The 21451-nt window shown below is 39.5% G+C and overlaps 1 protein-coding gene across 2 annotated transcripts in view; it reads left to right on the forward strand.

Annotated features, from left to right (window-relative positions):
- SLC35F4 (solute carrier family 35 member F4) overlaps window positions 1-21451 on the forward strand; it is a 146093-nt gene that overhangs the window by 73056 nt on the left and 51586 nt on the right. The gene's annotated exons all lie outside the window — the stretch shown is intronic.

Below are 21451 nucleotides of genomic sequence, written 5' to 3' on the forward strand. Positions count from 1 at the left end.
AGCTGACAGTGACTGATCAGGAAAGGGAACTTGGCATTACTGGAGATCAGTAGAAGAGCTATATGAAAGATTGAATCTGTGTGCAGTTGCTATAAGAAAATTACATGTTTGGATCATTTGGTAAGGAATAAAAAAATGAAATTGCACATTTTGTAACACACTTGTCCAGATTTGTGTTGGTGCAACATCAGTTGGAACATTGTGCACAGTTCTGGTTGCTGCTCACAAAGATTCTTGTAAACTGGGAAAAAATACAGAGAAAAGTAAGCAAAACTATTAGGAAATTAAAAGAACCTACTTAGAAGGTAGGGTGGAGCCTTTTAAGGTAGGGAAATCAAGTTGCCTAATGTGGATGGGGTAAGGTGGACATAATAGAAAGGTACCCAATTCTGCATTGTATGGAGAAAATGATGGAAATTAGAAAGTTTTCTTTCTCTCTCCTAACACTAACCCTCCCACATAATATTACAATTTAGGCTCATATAATAATGCAGAATTTAAGACAGATGGGTGGAAATACTTCATACTGCGTATCGTTTATTTATTTATCACATTTATTCCCCCTGCAATTGTATACAGATTTTCATCAGCTCACAACTAAAAAACAATGAAAACAATGAAAAATAAAAAATAAAAAAAACAGTAAAAAACTTGGCATTTGGACAACTCAGCCATCAATAGACACATAGAGATAAACCACATTTACACACCATTCCAAAGAGACAATAAAAAAGCTAAGAAGGAACCAAAAAGATCAAAACATATATTCTCCAGCAGCCAACAATCAGATAAGCAGGGATTAACAGGAGACAAATAATCAAGCAGAAATCAAGGAACTCCCAAGGAGAAAACCACACCCCCACCAGCACTGGCAGGGCATGCAACTGTATATAAACAGGGAGCAAACCCCACACTCACCAGCACCGATGATGTTACCTAGCTGAGTAATGAAATGTCTGCAAGTAAACAACCAAACTCAGAGAGCACCAAGAACTCCAACCCTGAGCTACATACTGTATATTCCCTTCTACTGGACAGATTCCAATCCTCATGTTTTTGATTATTGGGAGGTACTTAAATAAGAGCACTGGAATTGCCTTGTACCAAATCAGAGAATTATTTAATAGAACCATGAGTTAGAAAGAGCCATTTAGGTCATGGAGTCCCATCCCCACTTCAGCAGAAGCATCCACAGCTAGCCATAATGCTAAAATATGCATTGTGATGTCATGTGGAAGGTCCACCTTTTGCCCTTGCAAGAATGTAAGGGGCAGAGTTTGTGTTGCAATATACATATTGTCACCCCTTGGCTCCAGTGGATGCCCAAGCTCTTCAGTACAGAAACAAAATACATCTGACAGGTAGCTTGAACCCATCCAGCAAAGAAGAGCTCTCCATCCCCCGCTCTTCCTCTGAGATTGATTCCACTGTCACATTCTCCTAACTTGCAATCAGAATCTGGTTGATTAAACTACTGTCTATAGTACACTATGGTTTCCAAGGATTAGGAAGGGCCCTGCATGCAAACAACTCCACCCCCTGCACCCTCTGCTGCCCCAGCATTGTGTTTAAGGACTAGTTACATCTTATCACCAGAGGAAATAGGATTATAATTACTGGGTTAATTAATGTGGTATGCTTGGTTTGATTTAGAGTTTTGTATGAAATCACATTGTGTTTTTAATTATGACTTAAGGCTCTGTGCAAGATGTGAATCCAACTAGTGGATATTTGATAATTTCCCAGGAAGGTAAGACATTCAAGAGATGGGGTAAATCTGCATGTAAGCTTCTTTGAAACTGGGACTGTGATCATATTAAGCATTTTATTTATTCATTAATTCATTCATTCTCTCTCTGGCATTTTCTTTCTGTTTCATCTGGAAATACTTCAAGTGTATGTTCCTTGGGCAACAGCTACTCAGACCACAGAATATCAGTTCCCTTAACACATAATTTGGATGTTTCTTGTTATCATTGTTATTCCAGTTCCAAACATTCTTACTGCTACCTTTTTTAAAAATACCAACCTCATATGTAATGACTGTAGCAATTTCAATTGACTAATTGGCGCTGGGTTTGAATTCTTCCATATGTTCTGTTTGAAAGATCTTATTTTTTTTTATTTAAAGCCTTTATATGCAATCACAACCTTTGGTGATATATTTGCTTTGAAAGGCCAGACATTTCCGTCATGCAACATTGTCCAAAGGGGATAGTCATTAACTCATGCTAAAGTGTTATTTCACAGTCAAGTCCCAGTTTTACTGAAATGCATTCAGTTTTGCATGTTAAAGCAGTCCATTACTGAAATAAGTTAAATGGATGGGTTAAATGTTCTTAAGTGCGCTCAGCAAAGAGACAGCCATGGCAGATTATTTTCCTTGGTTGAAATATATTTCCAAATGCGGCAGTGAATTACTTTCAGACAAAAAAAAAATGTATCTGGAAAAGCTGAATGGTTACAGTGCAATACAAGCACTATCAATTGTTTTGTATCCTGTCATTATTCTTTTAAAATGTACAGGTAGTCCTCACTTAACAACCATTTGTTTAGCAACCATCTGATGTTACGATGGCACTGAGAAAAGTTACTTATGACCTCTCCTCGCACTTACGACTGTCGCAGTGACCCCGCAGTCATGGGATCAGGCACTTGGCAACCAGCTCGCACTTACGAGGTTGCAGCACCCCAAGGTCACATGATCGCCATGACCTTCCCAGCTGGCTTCTGGCAAGCAAAATCAATAGGGAACCACACGATTTGCTTAACAACCGCATGATTTGCTTAATGACCACATGATTCATTTAACGACCATGGTGATTCACTTAATGACCACTGCAAAAGTCTTAAAATTGGATGCAGTCACGTGATGCTTCGCTTAATGACCGCCTTGCTTAACAATGAATTTTCCGGTCCCTATTGTGGTTGTTAAGTGAGGACTACCTGTATTTCTTTGGCCAGCTATCCTGTGCACCCAATCAGCCTCATTAAGTGCAAGGGAACTTAATTAGAAGTAAAAGAGCATAGGATTGCATTATTATTAATTAAAACTGCCATTTGTTTATTATTTTGCCATGCAAAAGGGGTGTGTCTCTGTGTGTATAAATATAAATATAAACCTTACCTGGGTAAGAAACAAAACAAATGTGGCAGATGTGGCACAGCATTCATCCTTACACTATATAGAGGGAGGAAATAGCTGACTACTGCATTGCTGCAAGTTAAACATACTATTTTTTCAAGATGGGATTGTTAGCCTGTAATTTTTTAGAAATGCTTGGTCAATGGTGGAGCAGCAGATGAGCAGCTGGACAATGAGCAGAGCTAGATAGAGAAGCTGCTTGATTCAGGACACGGCCCAGTGGAGGCTGCTACTTTTGTGCTGCCTGCCCTCTGGAATGGCATCCCCCTGAAGGTCCATGCAGCTCCCATCCTGATGGTCTTCAGGAAGTCCTTGAAAACCCGGCTGTTCTCCCAGGCCTTGGAGTAGGGTTGTTGAGCCCCTGTAAGATATTTTGTTTGTAATGTATAGTTTTTGTTCTCAATTCATATGACCTGTATCTTTATTTTATTGCTTGTTGCTTTTAAAAAGTAAGCTGCACAGAGCCATTTGGGGTTGGGTGGCCTCTAAGTTATATTAATAAAATAAATAAATGTAATGTAGGAAGCCCCAAATTTTGGGAAATTGTGGGCAGGTTTAAAGTTTTGAAAGCATGCCAAGACACACTCATAAAATGGATATCAGCAGGAAGGCGTGCTATTCATAATGTTCCCCATCTTCCACGATGCTTCCTACATCCCTTTTTTTCCTTTGTTTTGCTTTGTATTGTTTCTCTGGGCGGATGAACCAGAGACCTTCTGAGAAGTAAAAATGGCCCTACAGGCTGTTGTTCTGCTTTGCAGCCTTTTGGCTTTCCTTTTAATTATAGTATCTATAATTAAAACCATCTTAAATAAATCCCAAAGTCAGGCATGGCAGGGAGCCTACTAGGAAGTTTTGCAGGTCCACTAGTACCCAAACCCTACATGTTGAAGATCACAAGTAAAACGTGTTGGGAGGCAGGCAAAAAAGATCTCAGAATCTGCTCCAGCTGCTGCAAGCTTATCAAGCACCACCTGATCTCTGTGAAGAAACAGCAGATGAAGATGGCTTCAGAACCTGCTCTTGCTCTAGCCAGGTGGTCTCTGCCCAGTCTGTCCTCCCCTTACTTCATAGACAAGGCCCAACTGCACTAGGCAAGAGAGAATTGGATTCTACTACCTCTTCAAGAGGAGGCTGGTTTTATTTTCTTGTTGACTTTGATATCGTGACTACTTTTGTTTTTTTCGTCTATCTGCTATATTTCATAACTCTTTTAATTTTGAAGTCAATGTCCTTCTGGTCAAAAAGCAGAACACAGATCTGAGGAAATCTAACAAACAGAATGCTGTAAGCAACACTGTGCCACAAGGCTTGCCAATTTAGGAATTGGGACTGAAGGCCAGTTCTTACTCTTTTTCATTGATCCCTTCTACACTGCCAGCATTTTCACTCCCCAGACTCTCAGAAATAGCTTCAACTGATCACGATAATCCTCACTGTTGCCAACTACAGAAAGCTGGGAGCAAGGTAAACAGAATGTCAAATAATCACTGTCCTGCTTTCACCTCACCTGCCATAGGGCCTCACATTCCCTAAAAGAAAAAAGTAATAAATGAGTTAAATTACTTGCGTGCGTACCCATACACACTGCGTTTGTCTAATGCAGAAAAATATCTGAGCAGTTGATCTTTAAAGCCATCAAGCCAAATTCCTTGTGAAGGACTTCCTAGAGGAGCCAAAACACAGGAACCAAGGAGGGTGAGGTGAGAGGATTAAAAACAAACTCTATGCACTCATAGCATTTCAAAAAATCACAAATGAAAACACTGGTTTCACTGCAGTTCCAACTAAATTGCAGCTGTACAGTATCAGAAATAAATTGGCTTAGCTCTCCGATGCTGCTGACGTCATGGGATCAGAGATCCGAACCTGCTTTCAGACCACTGCAAAATCTTTGTATAGAGATGCTCTTTGTTTTGAACCTGAACTTGGCAGCCAAATACCTTACTAACAGTTTTTTTATGGAGTGGCAGAGTGAGGCAATACATTGCAATCAGCTCAGGACGTACACCAAATCAAATACATACTACCAGGAACTCAGTCCCCCCCAGCACTTAAAGTTCTCTTGACTTTTTACAATATCTCTATTTCTGCTCCTTTGTTCCCACTCAAAAACTTCCAAAAAGCCTAATGCTAGCACTATTTTGTATGTATATAATAGTTAACCAGAACCACAGTGTTCTAAATATTAAAAACAGAGTTTGCAAACAGTGAAAAAGGACTGCTATCATGTCTTGAGTTAATGCTGCCACAGACTCCTGTGATCCAACACTTCTTATTCCTTCATGTATTTTCCCCAAGCCCAGCAAGTCCAGTAACCCGACAGTCCTTTAATTCTTGTCCCCAAATGAAGCCCATCTTGAGTATGTGCTGCAAGACAATTCTTTTACACTTGCCTCTGCCCCCTTTCTCAACTGTTAAAGAGTAGGTTGTAACTTGTTCTGAGAAGGACCATCTCTGTTTTGCTTTTAATTTTATTTTTTGTACATGTTGCAATCAAGTGCTGTGTGCGATAAAGGGTAGCATGTCAATAATAAATACTAGGGTTGTGCACAAACTGGAAAGATGTGTTTTGAGCACAAAACGTATTGTGGCTCTGAAGCTGGGCTGAACTGTTCCAGGCAGGTTTCAGTCTAGCTGAACTGAACTTGGAGCATTTTGGTTGTTCCAGGTTTTATCTGAGAAAAATCTGGAGGAATCTTATGGCTGTGTAAGGCAAGGCTGGTCTGCTTTGCCCCTCACCCTTCTGTTCTTCTCTGCATGGCTAGTGTACCAGCCCACTACACTTCACTTCAGGTGTGCTATACCTGATCAGCTCAACCCCTCTTCCTGATCTTCCTTCTCTGTAGACCATCCTTCTTACCTGACTGGCCCACTCATCCTTCTCTATTACTGGTATGTCCTCTCCCTGGCCATCTCATACTTAATTGGCCACCCTCACCTTCCCAGTGCTCATCTTCCCCTTATTTCCCACAGTCAGCACTGTTAACTATACTTAAAAGAGAAGTATACTCAAGCAACTCACTCCCCATCTCCCCCGCACTTTCTCTTACCTCCCTTTAGCTGCTGCCATCAGCGTGTGTCACCACTTATGGCTTTGCATTTTCCCTGATCTTTCCATCCCGGAACATTTCTGCTTGGAACAGAACCAAAAGCACATGTTTCATGTCTGTATTCAGACCAAACAGGTGCTCTGGGTCTGTACGTGGATGAAATATACATGTTCCTGGTCTGTGGTCAGATCAAAGAGATGTATTTTGGTCCAGCAATATGCTGCCTGGTACACAGGATGGTCCTTACATAGAACATTTTGCAAATCCTTCATACATATGATGAGTGTTAATAATTGAGAACAATGCATAAACACCAGAGACACACTTGCAAACTGAAATATTTATTTATTAATTATTGAATTTATACCTTGACTTCTGCTTATTCCAATACTCAAGGCTTCTTTCAACAGTAAGAAAAATACAGTGAAATATTTTTTAAAAAGATACAATTAAAATCAATCATGGTAATAATTGATCAATAAAAAGATAATGAAAGTTTCCTAAAGGCTGGGAGAGTGGGAGCCAAAGGCACCCCTTAGGAAGCATATTTCATAACCTGGAGTCGTGGAAGAGAAAGCCCTCTCCTGCACACTCAGTAACAAGGCCACCATCAGAAAGGTCTTGCCTGCTGTTGATAGTAACTGTACAGGTTTATAGCAGGATAGGTGGTCCTGCAGGTAAGTGCTTTTCAGGCTTTAAGATTAATTAATTCATTTATTTAATTGTTTATTAATTAAACAAATTTATATGACTGCCCAACTCACACACAGTGACTCCAGGCGGCTTACAGATACATACATACAGATACAGATACATAATACAAAATACAATAAACCCCCCATGGCAGCAACAGACACATTCAATATTTATTTATTAAATTTAAGTAATGTTAACACCTTAACTTGTGTCCAGTAAACATCTTACAGCCATGTGAATCTTTTAGTGCAAGCAACTTGTTATCCCTGTACCTTCTATTGGTGTGCAGCCGTGCCACTGCACTGTGCCCTGATTGCAGTTTCTGGAGGCTTTTCAAGCCTTGTGTAAAGCATGTTGCAGTCATTGAAATGGGTTGTACCCAAGATGTGGACTGTCTCTAAGTACTGGATAACCATCACAATGTTCCACTTGATAGCTGTGTATTTGTAGCAGGGCACTCCTACCCTGCAACAGGTACAAAGGTCAAACATCTCATCTGGATCTTTGTTGAGTCAGCTCATACATAAAATATGCAATGCATGGAGGATCAGTTGGCCATAAAGCAACTCTATGGCTAATGTGCCGGGCTCTTGATGTGAACATGAGCCTGATTTTACTGCATAAAACACACAGGTCTTAAACTGTGGGTGGAGGGTTATCCTCTTCATGCAGGATCTTGTGCTTAGGGTCTTAGGACCTAACGGTGCACGTTGCAATGTTCAGTCACCCAGGAATAGATTACATTCTAAATGCCTTCTTCAGAGAACAGATGGCCTCAGGTAACAGGAAGTCCCAGTTCATTTCCCACAGTCTTTTTCAGCAATAGATCTTCAGAGTTAAGCAAAACCTGATCCTATAGTTCAGAGGTGCGCAACTGACGTCACAAAGTCATGTCCACAGAGTGACAAAATAGCACTTCAGTAGCAACATGAAAGAAGGAAAAAAGTATAGCTTTCATTATTTATATATCTTGTATGTATACATATATCTATACATGTATTGCTGTGCTACCTCCTCTAATGATTCTAAGACCCTCACAGTAAAATATTAAAACATGCCACATATTCAAACAAAATAAATATATCATGTGACCTCCAAGCCAAAAGAAAACCTCCCCCAGTGTGGTTGCTTCCAATTATATTGCATCGTCTACTTCAAAGGCCCAGTGGAGAAGCTTGGTCTTAATAGCTTTCCAAAATGATATCAGTGAAAGGGCCATATGAATCTTAAGGGGCAAGCAGGACATGGAAGAGTGCACTTCCCCATCTAGATCCCACTGCAGGTCATCCACAAGGACAGTCAGTGAGATTTCTCAGCAGCCAGTCCTGAAACTGGACTGAAAGAGGTCCAAATAATTGATGTCATTCACATATCTAAATTAAAGAGGTCCAAATAATTGACATCATTCACATATCTAATTTAATTAAGTTTGTCTATACCTACAAAGATTGGGATCATGCATGCCCTGGAATTCTCTGTGACACTCTATGGAAGTGAAAGTTGGACTTTGAAGAAGCAGGATAGGAAGAGTATTATGCCTTTGAACTTTGGTGTTGGAGAAAGCTCCTGAGAATATCATGGAGAGCCAGGAAAATAAACCAATGGATCATCGAGCAAATCAACCCAGAGTTCTCATTCAAGGCACAAATGACGAGGCTCAGATTGTCCTACTTTGAACACATTATGCAAAAACTAGTTCTCTGGAAAAAGGCTCTAATGCTGGAAAGGTGGAAGGAAAGAGAAAAAGAGGATGACCAGCAGCAAGGTGGATGGACTCGGTTACAGTGGCAATGAATGCACAGAACCTGAAAGACCAGGTTAGGGATAGATCATCATGGAGAAAATCTATGTGGTTGCTAAGAGTTGAAAACAACTCGATGGCACCTAATCAGTCAAATCAAATGTAACCAAAATGAAATAAAAGCTCTTTAGATGCAAGTTGCTTAATAGGTGACTTGAAATGGGTCTACTTGAGGTTCCCAACAAGCAGCCATTTGATGATCACTGGAAAGAATTCTGAGAAGAGATGTTGTCCACTCTTCCAGAATTGCAAATTACTTATGAGTGTCAAACGGATATTCATCTGAAAAGCTGGTAGTGGTGCATGGTATATGTTGAGTGAGTTGTATCTACTCACCTTAGGACTTGGTTTGAAGAAGAAAGAGATCTAGATCAGGCAAAAACAAGCTGATAACTTTTAGATATTTTGGACTACAGTTTCCACAACTCCTTTCCATTTCATATACTGACAAGGGCTGATAGGAGTTGGTCCATACACTAGGTTGCCTAGCTATGGTCTAGACAAGGATTAGATGTAGGGATATTCTTGTTGTCATTTTTATAGGTGATCTTCTAAAACTCTTCAGTCAGATCTATGGAGTGGAAGGCAATACCTGTGATCCTCTTTTCTTGGTTGCCACCTTATATTCGTTGGCTCATTGAATATATATTTTATTAAAATTAATTTGATTGAAGTTTGTGTTGTATTATTGTGGTTTCCTAATAGCAGTAAGAGGAAGATTCTATTCATCTTCTTTTCATCTTTACAACTCTGCTAAAGATTAGCCTGCCTGCCTCTTTCTCCCCATACCGCATCATTTCCACTTAAACATACTGAAAATCAACATGGACTCTATCTTTCCCAAACTGGTCTGTTTTTATTTAGTACTGTAATAGAAGTAAGTTTGTATCATAGCCTGAGGATTAATAGTACTGCTGTGTTGCTTATTGACTCTGAGTAATACCATCAAAAGGGGGATTCTGTTCTTGTATCCCCCTTAAAATTCCATCTGATTTGACCACCTGCTTTGCACTAATCTTAAATATAAAATACAGTGGTGCTTAACAGTTTGTGAACCCTCTTGAATTTTCAATATTCCTACATAACTATCCAAAACATGATCTGTTTTCCACACAAGTCCTACAATTAGATAAAGAGAATCCAATCAAACAAATGAGTCAAAAACATTATACTTGTTCATTTATTTATTGAGGAAAATGATAACATTTTAGGTCTTATTTATGCAGAAATATTGAACATTCAAAAGGGTTCCAAACTTTTAAGCACCACTGTCTCGCTATCTCTCTAAAAACTAAGAACCAAAACATGTAGGCCAAAGATATTTTAAAGATGCAAAGGCATCCCATTTCTCAACTTCATATAAAGTGACAAATTACATAAATACCAGAAGTTGGCAACATACAATCCATGGTTCAAGCTACCAAGATTTCCCCTGTGCCTGTCTCTAAAAGGAATAGCTGTTCTACCCTATGCTGGATGTCCTTAAGATGAAGCACCAAGATTGCACATGCTTCAGCCAATCTTATTCACTAAGAAAAGCTCCTATTTTTTGATACTGCAGCTTGGCATCTTTAAATAGGTGATTAGCAAAACTTTTGTCTGAAATCCCAGAAATGCAATGTACCGTAAGTCAACAGAGACAATGCTGAACTCACCAAACCAGTGGTTTGTTTCCAGTAAAAGGCAATCTTCTATCTTCCTATGTAAGGCAAGCTAAATTGGATACATTCGGTAAAAGATCCACAGTTGAGAATTTCAACTAACTTTGAAAGGGTAGGTTTGCTGCTAAAATAAAATAAGTTGGAAGGGGCTGCTTAAGTTATTAAATCCAACTTCCCACCTAATGCAGGGATCCAAATTAAAGTATCCCTGGCAGATGAAAGCTGCTAGGATCTTTGTGAAAGATTGTGATTTATATACAACACTACCACCAATCATGCTCCCTGCCTCCTGTTTCTGGACTTAAGTTAAAATGCTTAAACTCCTTTAAACACTCTATATAGTTCAGGGTCACATTACTTGAAGGGTAGTCACATCTGAGAGGGTGATGACCAGTTTTCTTTTGTTCCAGAGTATATGGCACAAAATAATAATGGCTAAATGAGGGGACAAGCCCGCGGTATCACGTTATTAAGCCTTTTTATTAGATCTTTGGCACAAATGTTTAATGCAATTTCCAGCGAAGGAGGGAGGAAAGATCAAAACATTCTTCTTTACATTTTTGCAAAGAACATAAATAATTATTTAAACTCTGGAGAATTTGCCAAGAATAGCAGCTTTCATTAAAATGAAAGTGTTTTTTCTAGTCCCCTTTAATTCCCAAATGTTGTGTTAATTCAAAGCCAAAGCATAGATTTTAATTGCAAGCAAGCCAGGATATCTTCCCCAAAGCAGGTTTTAACTACATGTCTGGGTCCAGGTTTTTCCAACCTTAATTACAAAGCATAGCTGTGCTGATCTAAAACATTCCCATGATTGCCACCATAAGAAACTAAAAAAGGCAGCTTCAGTTGGCTGTGGGCCAGAGTTCAATGAATCATAGTCCTGCTAGAATGTATTCAACAGAGAAAGCAGAGATAGCTCTTCCATCTGTATTCCTCCTTAGTAATTGGGCTCAAAAAACTAATAATGAGCACTAACTGTACAACTTCTATAACTTCTTTGTCCACTTACTAATATCTTTACATCAATTTTTTTCTTTTGTTTTTTTCACTTGCTCTTTTTAAAAATGACTAATTAAAATGATTTTTTAAAAACCCAAATACAGTGGTACCTCGGGTCACGAACTTAATTCGTTCCGTGACTCTGGTCGCGAACCAAATCAAATTTTCCCATAAGGTTCAATGTAAATACAGTTAATCCATTCTGACCCCTACGAATGTGGTCGCCAACCAATTTTGGTCACCAACTGAATCAAATTTTCCCATAAGGTTCAATGTAAATACGGTTAATCCGTTCTGAACCATATGTATTTTTTTTTAAAACCACAAAAATATGACACAAAGTACAGTACAGTACACTATGAAGAGAGAGAACGCTAACCTTGCTTGAGGCATGGAGGACAGGAAGGTGGGTGGGGAGGCGGTTATTGTTTGGAGGGAGAGTCCCCCTCCCTACAGGAAGCCACGACCACGTGTCACAGCAGGGAAAATGGCCGCGGATCCTGTTCGTCACCCGATGCGGAGTTCGCGAACGGAAGCAAAATTTTGCGAACGGTGCTGTTCGTGACCCAAATTGGTCGTGAACAGAAGCATTCATGACCCGAGGTACCACTGTACCGGCCTCTAATCAGCAACATTGGCTTAGAAGATCTTGTGTTTCAAGAAGGCTGAAACCAAAGAACATTGTGGTAATTTTCAACTCCAACCAATGTATTCTTCTGCACTATGAACTTGAGTTCTGTGTTGCCCCAAAACCTGTTACTTCTAAACAATCTTGCCCTGTTCCTGTTAATTTCTTGCTGCTTTCCGAGCCCTTTCTCTTCCACAAAGAGGTTTTCTCCTCATCTGCTTCTTCCATATTAACATCAACTAAACAAAATTCACAATCAGAAACAGTAATGGCCATGGCCTTGGATGACTTTTATATCTTTTTATATTCTTTTTATATTTATATAAATATATTTATATATTATATACTTTTTATATTCGTAGAGGACAGATCTATCAAAGGCTGTTAGTTTTGGCACCTGTGTGAAACATCCATGTTCGGCCACTGTATATTCCTGAACATACATTGTATTGGAGGTATTGGTGGGACAGTAGATGAAGATGGCCCTATGACTTCCTTGTGACAAGGGTGCAGAGCTTGTGGCCCCACATTGTATGTGTCCTCTCCAAGGTTTGGATGTGGCAGCTCGGGCATCTTCAAACGTGCATGGAATTGTAATTGTAAAGGCAATAGAAAGGGAACTTATTGAATATGTGAGCTTAGTCACACTTATTACATTCAATTTATTGATAGGAACATGAAGCCAATTTAGATGTTTTCCACTCACCTCTCTACCTCAGGGCCCAGGGTCTCTTGGAGTGCAATTCCCAGGACTGGACTGAAAGGCTAAGGGTAATCCTCAGACTAGGAAATTGTATGTGTCTTTGCTCTAGGGACCTGGGGAAAAGAACTGTAGCTCCAACTTATACTAAAATAATTGGGTGACAAATAATTTCTTCCCAAGGCTCTAGGGAGCTGGTTCCAGGAATTGCTGTTAGTGGACAGTCATGGGCTAGATGGATTTACAGCAGTGTTTCTCAACCTTGGCAATTTGAAGATGTGTGGACTTCAACTCCCAGAATTCCCCAGCCAGCTATTTTTTTTTGTACTGTAAATCAGTGTTTCTCAACCTTGGCAACTTAAGATGTGTGGACTTCAACTCCCAGAATTCTGGCTGGGGGATTCTGGGAGTTGAAGTCCACACATCTTCAAGTTGCCAAGGTTGAGAAACACTGATTTACAGTACAAAAAAAAATGATAACATTTTGTTTATGCCATACTTTCTAAGCCAGAAAGGCTTACAGGGCAGGTTATATGATCAGTTCAAAAAGACTGGGTTTTCCAGCTAGGTGCAGCTTGAGCAGACAGACACACAGCCCTGGTCAACAGCCAGGAAATAATTAGGGACACACACACAAATCACTTCCAACCGAACCCTGAGACACAAGAGGTTCTTTGTAATACACAGAGACCCAGCAAATTTAAAGTAACAGCAAAACTTTACTGGTTGCAAGGTACATTTGCTCTTCTCTCTCTCTGTCTCTCTCTCTGTCTCTCTCTCTCTCACACACAGACACACACACAAACGCTCCTCCACATTTAACCCACGTCCTTCCCAACTAGGCTGCAAGGCACTAGCTAGAGGGACGGAAGCCGCCAAGTCTGGATCCAAAGACAACACTCAGTGGGTGGGCTTTGGGACCCCTTTTATCCCCAAAAGTCCTTGCTTTGTTGATTCACAAGTCTGGCAGCTGTTGATGGGATTGGGGTGGGGGTTTCCATGTGCTCAGGCCTAACTTCTTTTGTCTGGTTCAGATCACATTTTTCCTTTGTTTCCCTCATGACTTGCCTCCTTCTTATCTACCTTCTCAAAGGGATCTCATAGCCAAGACTCCTGGCTTTTTGTCCTGTCTGCTTACGTGCCTGCTTCATCTTTAGGTTATGGCAGCTTCAGCCTAGTCTCACAGTGGCATCATGGACAAGCAATTGTCTTAACAACAATTTGGATATAATTTGTCACTGTCTTATTCTGGGATGTGTTTTGATTTTCCAGTCTAGCCTACAGTCCTGGGATTCCCTGCTGGTCTCCAATGCAAGTATTAACTAGGACTGACCTTGTTTAACTGCAGAGCGCAGACAAGGTTAGCCAGGCGTATGGTGCAGGTTATTGATACATGCTTTACTCAATTCCTGTAGTTATTTACTTTCTCAAAAGAGAGCCAGCTCTACTATTACTGAAAGTGAAGCAGTTGTCTCTGAGAGCAAAATCCAGCCATTGGTAATGGTCAGCAACTCATTTTTATTCTACTGGAACAAAATAGGCAGTAAATCTATTCTGTTTGGGGGGATAGGGTTGTGGAGGGATATTTGCTCCGATGTGTTTTGAGATGATGTTGAATCAAATGGCATTACCTGAGCATGGTCTTATATATGCAGGATGCATGTATATTTGTAACAGGCAGAGTGTTAAATGTATCACCATGGGAGAAATGCATTGTCTGTATGTAAATCCAGCTGAAGCAGATGACAGCTTTTTACTCTGAAGCCAAGGAATTTCACATCATTCTTCAACTCAAAAACAGCCTGTTTGGGGATGGGATGTCTTTCCATGGGATGTCGTCCCTCCCGTGCTAACAAGCAGGGAAAAAATTAGTCTCACATGTAAACACTGATATGGTGCTTCTTAACCAGATTTCAGACCTCCTTAGAACACTAAAAGCTTGTCAGGTCTGGGAATTGTGGTTCTCCATCATAGCCTTGTCTGTATGGAAATTTATTCCAATATAAAATATGCATACGTCAGAGAATTCTTCATGAAACTGACTTTTTTCTTCGTTTGGTGCCAGCTGTGAAGGCAGCCCTGAGGCATTAGAGTTTTAACTATGCAAATGTATAAAAACATCCCACACAGAGAGGGGAAAAGTTCGTGGTAATAGTCTTTTTTTTTAATGTAGTTCTGGTGGGTTGCTGAGACTTTCTGAGGTGAAAGCTTGTGCTTGTGTTTTAGGCACTGATAATGCACAACTACATTTGTAAAGGCTTAAGAGATTTTTAAAAAGTATTTCTGAGTGGTTGCAAAACCTCTAAACCGATCAACTGAAAGATCATTTGAGCAGTTTTAGCAGCAAGCAAGCATTCAAAAATGTTGGTGGCCCAAATTCCTTGAGGGAATGGGAGGTTGTCAGTTTGGCTGGGATTGAAATCCTAAATGCAGGGAACCTTTTGCAAAGCATGTGTTGAGGGAGTAAGGTAATTGTACAGACTGGATTAATGACAGTAATCCTAGTGGCAGGATGGTTGAAGGAAGAGGACAGATAGACGTTAGGTTGAGAAAAAAGCAGAAGATGAAGTAGAAGGTTCAGGTTTAAGGCAGATGAACGTCAAAAGTAAAGTCTATTGAGATGACAATAGGAAGTCAAGAGGTATAGGGTTGATCGCTGTGAAATGTAAACCATGAGAGGAGAAGAAAGGAAAGGATGTTGATTATAGTTATTGTTTCTCTGACAGTGCAAGTTTGTGAACAAGTGAATGGTTTGGAATGGTAGTGAGATTGAATTTTACAGATTTAACTAACTGGACCAATTCCTTTTCTGTGGAATTCCACTGTTACCGAATGTTGTTTACTATACATAATCAAACATAGCCTTTTCATGTGAGCTCAGCCTAAGTGTTTCATTGTGTTGTATTTAAAATTGTATTATATTTATTTGAAAGGCTGAGGCAATTTTTTTGAGGGTAAAAATTTCCCAAATATTTAAATTAGATGTGCTCAGATATTACTGAGTCACCAGCAAAAAGTCTGTAAAATGTTATGGTGGCATTTATAATCTCAGGTATTAAGAGAACACCTGTTTGGTGAAAGTTGAACTAGGGTGCAATAAACGGTGTATCAGAGATTGATCTTTTCTTCTTCTTTTTTTTGAGAGGGAACTAGGAGATAGTACGACCTTTAGATAGTCATAATTTTTAAGCTCATTTTGATCTCATTGGAAAGGAGCTAACTATCTGATCTAAATTAATAGGATGCAGGTATGTTTATTAACCTGATTATTGTCCATTTGAAGGCAAAGTGCTGCAGGCAGGAAACACTGTATCTATGGAGTTTCAGATTTCTCTCAATAGCCATATTTTTCCTGAGTGAAACCTTCAAATCTGCAGATTGGTGTCCGCAGAAGGGCAAGAGGAAGCAAGTGACATCAGGTTCATCATGAGCCACTGTGCAAATTAATAATCTGCATAATTTGTATTTTATTTATAACTTCCCTCATTAGCATGGCTTGCACAAAATACCTGTGAACCCATAATCCTGACTTTTCCCTTCCAGTAAGTTCTGGCCTTCCTGGTACAAGCAGGATCTTCTTCCCATGGACATGAAGGAGGATTGCGCATCTTCATAAAATGTGCATGCCTATGACATTTCAGCTACTGTTTCAGGAGACCTTAGATACCATAACTTCCATGCAGTTTTCCTGCAAACAGACTTTCACTGAATTGCTGAAGATAATGTCCTAAAATGTCTACTGTACAGTGGAAAGGTAGGAAAGATTGCTTCAAGTAACATGACCTTGAAAACCATCTTACCACAAACAGTGACAAATGTGGAGAAAATTGGCTTAAACTTCACTAGATGTGTGTTTGGATGTGTTTGGAGGTAACTATAGATGAACATTCAGTCATGTACATCTTCACCTGCTACCCTAAATTTTTTTATGTTTATGTGAATAGACAGTCCAGAAACAATACATTATAAATGTATAACATGTTACAGACATACACATATATTTGCCCCTTCATTTTGTTTTAAATTGACAATATTTTTTTTATTTTATTAAATGTTTACATTGCCCAACTCCCAGTGACTCTTAAATATGTAAAACAATTTAAAAGCTAAAATCTTGGCCTAGTAAATTTAGCATAATCCAATCTTTACCAACCACAACTTTCACATTACGCTTTTTAGTAATATACAGAAGGTATAGAATAGATTACCAGCCTTAATTGTACCCATGCCACATGCTGCTTTCCCAGCTAAAAGTAAGAATGGTAGCAATTTGATATGTTTTGCTCAGAATAACACAAGCACAACCAAATCCTAATTTTACCTCAAGCATGCTCTGGCTATTCTATACAAGCTAGCATCTCTAAAGAGACTACTTTGCAAGCCAACACACTGTAGCCAGCATCTCAACAAATAGGAGATACATGTCGTGTGGCAACAAACACTAGAAAGTAAAGTTTATTGACATTTGTTGATTTAGAGAAAGCATATGATAAAATGAATAGGCTTGAATTACCAAATATATTGTGTGAATATGGAGTTGAAGGTTGGTTAGTGAATGTGATTAGAGTGTATAGGATGAAAGTAAGCATATATTCATTGTACTGGGGTTTTGTGCCACTCCAATCTAATCTAATCTAATCTAATCTAATCTAATCTAATCTAATCTAATCTAATCTAATCTAATCAAATAAGATTGTGCAACTCCATAGTGACTCTGGGTATATCTGGCTATGAGTGGCTTATCACCTGAATTCAGTAATAAGATTAAAATAGAATAAGATATACAAAATATTAACAATGTAATCCATTAGCTCAACTGCTGAGGACAACCCCATAACCAATTACAAACATTCCAAGTGCAGGATGAATAAAATTCTGCCACATGATACCCCAAAAGCTTGTACCTGTTTGCTTTTTCTTGTACTCATTTGCAGTAATGGCTTTCTTGCAGCCTGTTTCTCAGTCTGCTGTTGGTGGCACCAAGGCTGCATTGACTTAATGTTTTTGCCTGGTCTTAGGCTCTTTCTTTCCCACCCTCCTGGCTCTAGCTTTCACTTTTGTATGCAGATGATGCCACATTTTTGGCTGACAGCTTGAAGGATTTGCAGTAAATGTTAGATAGATGGTACAATTCAGTGAGAAATATGGAGCTGAAAATTAATGTATCAAAACCCAAGCATATGACAGGGAAAGTGAATGATCGTAAACTGTTCATAGAGAAAAATTAGAGCAAGTAGGTGAATTGGTGTACCTTGGTGGAATGTTTACTGAAGCTAGGGGGAAATGGATGGAAAAATCTTAAGACATGCCAATAGTAGGAGAAAAATAATGAATACCAGTAGTATGAATATCGAAAGAAGCAGAAATGGATAATAAGAGTATGCTTTTGCCCAATTTCTTACATACAAGTGAGAGTTGAGGTCAGGAGAAACATAAAAGTTGAATGCAGTGGAAATTAAGTACTTGAGAAATTTGTGTCGTAAAGCGAAAAAGGTAGAGTCAAGAATGAATGGATGCTGAATGAGTGTGGAATGATAACAAAAATGACTAGTGTGGAAAAAGTACATGGAGCTAGTTTGGTTGTATAGAGAAAATGAATTAGCTTCACATCTCAAAACAGATACACGAAGAAAGAGTGAATAGCTCAAGAGGAAGGAGAAGACTGAGAGAGTTGTGGTTGGAAGGAACTGGTGAGATCCTGAAAAAGGGAGAAGAGAAGTTTAAAGAACAAAAGGCAGTGTATGAAGCAATGTATGGATGTGATGGCAGCAAAAATGATTTGCAAGGAAAAAAAAAATTATGAAGAGGTATAGCGTTAGTGTAAACTGATTTTAGCTAAATTTCTTCTAATTTCTTTAGCTGGATATTTTTAACTCCTTTTCCATGCTCTGCATAACATTACTTATTCTGAAAGGGAATATTATAATGGTTATGTATGTATGCATCAACTACAGTGGATCTTCCTTGCTAAATGTTAAACAAGTTGTTTAATAGATGGATATTAGGGCTATGCTTCAAAAATAATTTAAAACAAATACTCAATAAAAATTCACTCATTAAAGTTAATGTAACTTTTTAAGCAGCAGCACCTAGTTTTCAGGCTCATAGGGAAGGCTAAAAATGTCAGGTTGCTTTAATTAATAGACGAGAGATACTGTATTAACACTCTATTGAAGTCCAAAGCGCTTCTGATTGATTTTCGAAGTGTGCGCCGTTCTAACTGAAACACCTCAAAGGGATTTAAATGTTGCCTTGTAGAATTGGCTGGGGAGAAAATATGGCCTCTCAGTGAGAAACTTCAGCCAGCTGATCAACCAGGAGGTATACAATAATGCATTGCCCATCCCAATTTAGCACATTCCTAAAAATAAACATGATATAAATAGAATGTATATAAATGGAGGATTGCAACAACTCATGTTCCACTGATTGAGTCTCTCTGTCTTTCACGCATCACAAGAGCAAAGGGTTGGTAAGTTTTTTTGTGTATCAGCCTGTTAAAAATGCTGGTGGCATAGCTTATGTCTGGCCAGAAGAAATGTTCCTTGTTGTTTCTCTATGTTGATTATATAACAAGCAGCTGGCGTAAAGCTACTTTTATCACTCAGTTCAGGGAAATCCCTTGTAGATCAAGACCTTTTTAGACCAAGATATGTTCTTTGGTCATTTCGTTGGCCTTTAGACGCCTTCCCATAAAGGGCAAATTTGGGTTTTTCCAACATTACTGTTGCTCTGTATTTCCCAGAGCTAGTACAGTTAGCCACCATCATTCACCCCACTTTGAAATGCAAAGCAGCAATATACCTCTGGGCATAGCCCAATGATTGCAAACATGTAAACTAAACCATTTCTATTAATGTATAAGGGCGTACATTGAAATTTATAGCAACTGTGCCACTACTTGAGTTTTAAAAACTTTAAGACCCTAGGGGGATATATTGCCCAAGCCTGTCCAAAAGTTTTTGGAGGTGTTTTCAAGTGAATATTTAAAGTACTCTTTGCATGTGTTCATAGATTAGAAAATAGCTCCAATGTATTTGTATGATTTAAGTTGATTGCCATCTGTTTACCAGCTTGGCATATGTTTTGGCTCTCTTTGTAAAGATTGCAACTTTCATTTTTGGAAAATTAATAGTAAAGCCCTGTTTTTAGTAGATGTTAAGTGCTTGTAAATCCCTTCTCAAGCTAACTGTGGTTATAAAACTATTGTTAAATCATCTACATATAGATGTACAGCAAGAGATAATTTAGCCAAGGAACTGAAAAAGCAGTTCATTGAGGGTTTCAACTGCAGAATTACTATAAAATAACCTAGCAGCCAAGAACACTCATTTAACATAACCATAACCAAGAAATAGGCTCACCCATATATCAGGGCCCTGGGCTTGATGGCAAAACCATTTTAAATGCCTTGCGAAAGGCCAGGAGGGTGGGGTCCTAATCTCTGGGGATGATGTTCCAGAGGGTGGGCCCCATGGAATAAAAGGCTTTCTTCCTGGGCCCCGCCAGATGGCACTCTCTTGCAGACGGGACCTGGAGCAGTTATGAGGTGCGCCCATAGCTGCTCACACTGCTGCATTCTGAACCAGCTGTAGCTTTTGAGTGGTTTTCAAGTGCAGGTCCATGAACAGTGCATTGCGGTAATCCAAACAGGAGTTGACCAAGGTATGAATGAAAAAGTGTAGGGCCTCCCAATCCCAAAATTGGTGCAGTTAGCACACAGATGGATTTGCGAAAGGACCCTCTGAGCTATGGCCCTCTTCAAGCAGGAACCATTTATCTGGGAGGACCCCCAAACTGCACACCAGTTCTGCTTGGGACAGTGTGTCTCTTTGCACACCAGGTCTGTCTGGGGCAATGTGATTCTATCCAGAACCAAAGTTGGAAAATATCCAGATCCATGCAACTCCAAAATCCACAACCGTTCAGTCTTGCTAAGGTTGCACCATTCCAGACCTCCATGATCTCAAGCTACTTCTAGAATAGGTGTGTAGAGGGATTGATGGTCTCATAAAAAGTCAGGTCTTAAGCCATTTAGCACATTAAGGATCAATATCAGTACCTTAAATTGTGCCTGGCAAGAAATTGGCAACCAGTGTGTATCCTCCAGCACAGGCACCATAAGATCCTTCTACCTTGCACTGGTTAGCAGTTTGGCTGCCACATTTTACAAACTGATCACTTTTCGAGGATAGCCCATAGACATTATAGTTGGAATGTAACCAAAGCTTGGATAACCATCCCCAAATCTGATAATTGCAGGAAAGGGTGATAAGGCATATCAACTGTGCAATCTTGTGGGCTGCAAGAACTCTTGTTGTGTTATCTAAGCCAACATTTTCCATACCTCACTTTCCTGATGCATTCCTAATGCCAGACCATGTTAAAACAGCAGTCCAGATTCCTTCCCAACCTTGCCCTAGAAACATAAAAGTGATTCTTTTAAGCCCCAGGAAGCAAATGCAGTTCTGTGTAACTGCCTTCTGCAGTCCAAGGCTTTATACTGCCAGGAAGCAGTTTTCCACAGGCAACCAAATAGTGCAGTGCTGTCTATTTGGAACAAGTGGCAATCTTCTTCGCAGCCTTTATTCACAGGGGAAGATGCTGGTAGCAAAAATTATGTGCACTTCAAAAATGAATATTCAGCAGAAGTGCCCAGAAGTGCTAAGAGTTGCATTAACTTTAGTAAATCAGCTTCTTAAAGCTCAACAGTCTGAAAAAAGAGGGGCTGCTTTAATGAATAAGAGGTGCTGTGCCCGTGCAAG

Source organism: Python bivittatus, unplaced genomic scaffold, assembly GCF_059951505.1.
Source record: "Python bivittatus isolate LINGU-HERP-01145 unplaced genomic scaffold, Pbiv_v1 ctg000580_np1212, whole genome shotgun sequence".
Taxonomy (NCBI): domain Eukaryota; kingdom Metazoa; phylum Chordata; class Lepidosauria; order Squamata; family Pythonidae; genus Python; species Python bivittatus.